The sequence below is a fragment of the Ascaphus truei genome, chromosome 14, assembly GCF_040206685.1.
Source record: "Ascaphus truei isolate aAscTru1 chromosome 14, aAscTru1.hap1, whole genome shotgun sequence".
NCBI classification, from domain to species: domain Eukaryota; kingdom Metazoa; phylum Chordata; class Amphibia; order Anura; family Ascaphidae; genus Ascaphus; species Ascaphus truei.
This window is the reverse complement of record NC_134496.1, coordinates 53,894,838-53,901,829: the sequence shown is the minus strand read 5'-3', so window position 1 is coordinate 53,901,829 and position 6,992 is coordinate 53,894,838.

The following is a 6,992-nucleotide window of genomic DNA, read 5'->3' as shown; positions in this document are numbered from 1 at the left end:
AGGCACGGACACTGATAACAGTGGCACTGAGTGTGGACCAGGGGACCCTTGTGACCTTGGGCAGGGACTGTAACATTCCTATGTGCTGCGCACCGCGCGCTGTACTGTAATTGTGACGCGCTTTGTGTCCCATTGGGAGAAAGGCGCTATATAAAATAAAGCTATTATTATTTATTATTAATAAGAGAGAGAGTGAGTTTTAAAAGTGAAGATGAGGTGAAGCAGACAGGATTTGTAAGAGACAAAGCAGCTCTGTGTGTTTCATGGACGTCTCAACGATTAAAGCTGCAGTTCAGTCTTTTTTTTTTTTTTATTATTTTTTTTTTTTACTTCAATAGTTTCATGTGGACAATCTCTAATTACCTAAAGAACTGCATAGCTGCCGGTCAATTTGTTCTCCGTCTATTGATCGGCAAAGTTTGGCGACATCTTTAAATATGGGGAATGTAAATCGTTGCTATAGGAACAAGCATGCTTGTTAAAATAGAATACAAGAAAATTGGTCTTTCAAAGTTGTTGTTTTTAAAACAGAAAATGCTAAAAGTATTTTTTCTTACTACAGAACTGATTTATTAAAAATACACACATGCAGGATATTGTAACACATCTCCTTTATCCATCCTCATCTCTCTTTGCCTACTACAATTCTTCATAGTGTGTTGTGTTCCTGACACTATCGTTCTACACAACTTCACCGTCTCTTTACACAGCATGACTGGCATGTGCCAAATGTTCTCGCAATTTCGTAAAATGGGCGAATATTTGACTTTTGCAACTTTTATTTTAATGGAATATATACAATTTGTCAGTTAACATGAACTCATCTGGAGGGTTACCATGTGAAAAATGTCACTAAGGTGGGAAAATGTCACAGAAAACTTGTCTTGTGTCTGTTTCCTTCATCCAAAGTGATTATTTTGCTAATCTCTGCAACCCGACAGTTCCATGTTTCCAGAACTGTAAGCGCCGCGTCCTCTGCTCATATAATGTGCCTTCTCCCTGTTTAAATTACTCGTTTTAAAATCCAATTTGCAAATGCATTTTCTCTCTGCTTTTGTCTTTTTTTTCCCATTAAATACCCATTTTGCCCGTGAATTATATGGGAAAATGTGAAATTGATGGGGGAAAAATATGTAAATGTCATGTGATCTGGAGCAGTTTTTTGCTTTCTTTGTAAGTATTTATGCGATCTGCAAATTATTTAGCAAAAGAACATCATAATGATAATAATAATAACAATTATGTCTGTCCCAGCACGGCAAAGATCAGGACGCGGTAAAACAAAGACAGGACAAGAGTAGTTAGAAGGAGAAGACTATTTATGTCTATGACTATCTATTATATATACAGAATAGAAAAAAAACTGAAACCGAAGCTTCCTAAATCAGGGCTCAAAAGTGTGCAGATACACCCATAAATATTGTTATGATACTCTAGGGTAGGCCGTATAAATTAGAAACTAAAATTGGATTCTGCCTTATTTTCAACTTGGGCCCAGCACGCAGAACCTCAAAATGAGTCCAGATCACGGTTTTTGGAGGGTTCCGGATTGCTGCAACGCGGACTCTCTCTGCCCAAATATTAAGAACTTTCTGTGTTTTCCCATCACCGCACTTATTCGAAGCTCAATTCTTATTGATTTAAATAGCAGTTTAAGCTGTGGGATGTGCACTGTAGGCTCTATTACACTTTAATGAATAGCCCTTCTCTTGTCCTTTCTTATTAGGAATGACTGTCACTAATAACACACGAGTCTTACCGCATATGTATGAACCCAATCTATACAAGCGGCATATCTGATAACCTTTCATGAGAAGGGCCAAGCCTCTGCTCGTATTGCTGCATAAATCAGATCTATACATAGAATAAGGCAGATAAATGCTTCTATTTTGCATCTGTACTTCTAAAAATGGGTCAATTCTACAGGATTTTTTTTTTTTTTAATAGATGCCTTGTTGAGAATTTATTTAACAATCGTAACTGCAGGTTCCCCCAGATTTCTGCTATTTCAGTTTTGGGCCAACAGTACCTCCCAGTAAAAAATAAATAAATACAAATCTGGCCACTGAGATTACCCAAGGGAATCCTGTGACGTCACGGTGACATCACTGCCCCGTATTCACTCTCCGTAATAATGCGATACCGGGCGGGCCAATATATATTTTTTCTCTAGGGTAAGAATTATATTGTCCTGGGAGACAAAACTATACATGGCTTGCAAATGTGGGGGCTTCGGGAGTGGGGAGCAGCGTAGCCGAGATCCTTTCCCAGAGGAAGCGAAGGAGGAAGGGAACGAGAAGCGCGTCTCGCTGCTTTCATTAAATTGCTGTATGTGACGTGGAGAGTATGTATTTCCTGGAAATTTCCCTGACAGAAAGGGTATTAACGCCTCTGGGACGCTGCATCTGTTAATAGGATCACTTGGAGGCTTATTTCTGGGATACAGGGGAGGGGGCGGAGAGGAGGGTTTCTGGTTTTCATTCATATCCTAGAAACTCAGCTCGATTTCTCCCCCCCTCATATTATTATTGGTGAAATGAAGAGAGACAGGGCCGGAGTACTTGCTCCTCTTCTAGAGGTTAATGACCCAGCTAGCAGCTCTTGGCTGCATTTCCCGACATTTTGCAGACATCAAGGCCGCGTCCGCCTGCCAAGTACATCCTGTTCCCTGGAGCTCTTCCAAAACCCTCTCCGATTACTGTGTAATGCGACAAAAAGGGGAGGAGAGGGGAGCAGCCATGGAATGAGAGAGAGAGAAACACTCACATCTAACCCCAAGGTTGCCAGAAAAACCTGCAAATCCCTCCAGCACAGAAGAAGTTAAATAGCTACTGGGGAAAAACACTGGGCATCTAAGTACTATTAAACATATATAGCACTCTTCAATTATTCTTAGAAGCAGTAGAAGAAGGATTAATTACGTATACTGCAAAGCATCAATAAGACAAAAGTTAAAACCACTCTCGAGATTCTACATTCCCAACTTGGGTCACTCAAGTTCAAATTAAGCTGCTGATATAAAGATTCTCGTGCATGCAAATGAGCCTGTAAAGTGCATCACATAGCGCTCCCCAAACTTCCATTTGTGGGGATATCTGTTTTTAGAACCAAGCCACTAAGGACTCTGGGATTTGTAGTTCCATTGTAGATCACTTCAGGGGGGCGTTCACTCCTCTTACCCTTCCCCCTCCCTTTGAGTTTGTGTGTCCCATTTCTTTATGTGATTTAGGGGCAAAAAGCCAAGCTTAGGAAGGCCACGCATTGGAGGAAAGCATTCCCAGAGAGGCAACTGGTCCATTGTTATGCCCTTCGGTTGGGCCGCCTTCCTCTTCCTAGGAATGGGAAATGTGCAGATCAGTCTTAATCATACGCAAGGGACGTTTCACTCAGGCAGTCACTGCCACCCGAGACATCCCATGGGAGGACTTGTAGGCTGTGAAGGGGAAGAGGATTCTCCTCTTAGGCTTAAAACTTCTCTAACCATGTTCTATTTATCAAACTCCTGGCTGCAAAACAACTTCTACAAACAGCACCAAATGTATCAGTAAAAACCCATCGTATTGAAAGGATCAATGCATGTGATGTTATGTATGAGAATTACCACCATTCAGCAGTCTGGACTTAAATAACCACCAGGGTGTTTACACCCGTGTAGCACATAATAAAAAGAATGACATCTACACTTCCAAATGGGGTTGACAGGGTCATCCCCAGAAACCTTCATCTGGGACAGTGGTGGAAATAGTTTGCATTTGTAAAACATAGCTGCTCATTGTACACACAGAGGATACTTTGAAAGGGCAGAAGTGAAGCTCCGTATCCTAATGCAAGAGGGAGTGACGAGGGGGATCTTGTGCCATATATGTCCTATGCCATACTCTTGTCATGATCTGCTCAGAGTTCTGGTCAATAGATCATGTGATTAGCATATTATAAACAGCGAAGGGTCTCAATAGGAGAAATAGCATTGCTAGGAGAGACAAGAGTGTGCGTCATGGAGAATAAAGGGGAAGAAAGGGGAAGAAAGGGGAAGGGGAGGGAGGGTGCTGAGAGGAGAAGACTGAGAAAAGAATGAGGAAAATGGAAAAGTATAACTGTTATTCTGCCTGGGCCCAGAATAATATGAGGACATTGAATTAATAAAGGTAGAGTCCTGCTTGGTAATCTGCATTAGTGTTATAACTAGAAGCACTCAGGAGTTAATGGTCATTCATTAGGTGCGGGCAGTGGTGGAGGTGTGGAGAGGACATCTTTTGCAGAGCCCAGGCAACGTGGCATACCTACAGTAGCAGGATATCTAATCCATTGGAATTATGGTGTAATACTCCATACTACTTTATGTATCAACTTCATTTCAGACTGAGGTTGCTGAACACATAATTCAACTTTTGATGTAATGAAAGGGTTTACGTGTTTCCATTCCGTTCATAACTTGGGGAGATTGATGAGTCTCGTTTCTCGTTCACTGATTACATCCGATACTAAACATTGTAATTATACAATTATCCAAGCAAGAGAGAAGACGTACACACAAAACATCGTGGGATCAATGTGCTTCAAAGATCAATGTCTGACCCCCCCTCCCACCACCTACCCCCATTCCCCCCCTCCCCACCACCACCTCCCCCCCATCCCCTCCTCCCCCCCACCACCTCCCCCCCATCCCCCCTCCCCCCACCACCACCTCCCCCCCATCCCCCCCTCCCCTCCATCCCCCCCTCCCCTCCACCACCTCCACCATCACTTGCTAAATCATGTCCATTTCAATAAAAGTGTCTGCCTCCTTGATTGCAATTAGGCAGCAGGGAAATACGAGCCATTAAGCGGTCATCATTAATCTTATAATTCATTGAAAGCAAAAACCCCTTTATAATCTGCCCTGTGTGGGGCAGGGACATGCTAACGCAGCAATGCTACCTACCCCCAGCTTTATAATCTGCCCTGTGTGGGGCAGGGACGTGCTACCGCAGCAATGCTACCTACCCCCAGCTTTATAATCTGCCCTGTGTGGGGCAGGGACGTGCTACCGCAGCAATGCTACCTACCCCCAGCTTCTAGCATGAGTCCTTCTCAGGGAGACATGAGGGGCTACATGTTCCTCTCTCACACATCCAGTAACAGCCCTCATTCAATATTATAGTTTGGCAGATAATATATATACAATCTTGTTACAATACATTTTTATTTTATTGAGTTGCGCTATGGAGCATGCGCTTTCCTTTTTAGTATACATATATATACATATATATACACATGACATATATATATATATATGTACACACACACACACACATACACATGTAGAGGTATTTGTACTGTGTTAGCCGAGCTTCAATAATCAAAAATAAATAGACAATACCGTTCTGTGGCTAACGAAATGCTTTTATTTGTGCAGCTTTCGAGATACACTGATCTCTTCTTCCGGCGATGTTAAACATATGAGGATAATGGGTGCTCCAACAGTCCTGGAATATTATCTTCTATCTGTAAATAATAAATGCAGATATAGCTCAACTATGGAGTGGGTGTACTACTAGGTGAGTGAACAAATTCAATATTGCAGAACCCTCCTGAAGGTAACAGAAAAGATGATGATATACTCACTTCGCTGCACCTCATTGGAGATAGCTGTATAATAAGAGTCCAAAACTCACCAAATTCTGTAGTAATGATGGCAGTCCATGTAGGTGAAATAAATCTTGCAAGAACCTTACCCACTCCTGGAGCCAATTGGATTCTTTGTGGGCGTGTCCAGCCGCTGATTCAAATCCAAACGGGAGCAAAAATATGCAAATAAATGCACAAAGCAGCGCACTGCCCCAGGGAGACCGGGGTGTAAAAACAGAAAAATATTTATTGTCTATCACACGACAAACAAGGAGGTGTGGCTCCTCCTACGCGTTTCACACAACACAGTGCTTTATCCTTGACAGAGAGAGAGTGACAGAGAGAGAGAGGCTAGCCTATACCTGCGGCTTCCCTGTTCCAGAGGTTAGCCTGTTCTGGAGGTTAGCCTGTTCCGGATTTTAGCCTGTTCCGGAGGTTAGCCTGTTCCGGAGGTTAGCCTGTTCCGGAAGTTAGCCTGTTCCGGAGGTTAGCCTGTTCCGGAGGTTAGCCTGTTGTAGTGACTAGCCTATACCTGTGGCTTCCCTGTTCCTGAGGCTAGCCTGTTCATTTAGAATCCGTGTTGCTGACCACGGACGGTGACCCCGACCTTGCTGCCTTCCGCCTGCCCTGACTTTTTGCATGGATTCTGCACCACTGCCGAATGCCCTGACCCTTTGCCTGCTTACCGACAACGGATACTCTAACAGGACTTTATCCCTGGGCCCTGATCGGTTAATTGGCATCCCTACCTCAGCCCTGCGGGTCCGCTTCCTGATCAGAGACGAGCATCGTCACAGATAGCTCGCTTCAGGTCCTGCCTCAACATTTGGGGTTTAGGTCTGGACTCTGACTAGGCCATTCTAAAACGCAAATTTTCTTCTTCTGCAGCCAGTCTTGTATATTTAGGATCATTGTCTTGCTTCATGACCCACTTTGCTTCACCTTCAGATCACAGATGGATGGCCTGATATTCTCCTCTACAATCTTCTGATACAATGCAGGTTGTGTCAATGATGGCAAGCCATCCATATCCTGAGGCGGCAAAGCAGCCTCAAACCTACTCCCACCACCATGCTTGATGGTTGGGGTGAGTTTCTTCTGTTAGAATGAAGTGTTTTGTTTTTGGCAAACATAATATCTCTCATTGAGACCAACAAAGTTGCACCTTTGACTAGTCTGTCCAGGGAACACTGTTCCAGAAGTCTTGTGGATCATCTATGGTCTCTTTGGCGAACTTCATTCAGGTAGCAATGTTCTTTATAGAGAGTAGTGGTTTCGTCCTGGCTGTCCTTCCATGAACTCCATTCTTGTTCAGTGTTTTTCTGATAGTTGAAACATGAACACTCACATTAGCCAAGGCGAGAGTGGCCTGCAGATCCGTGGAT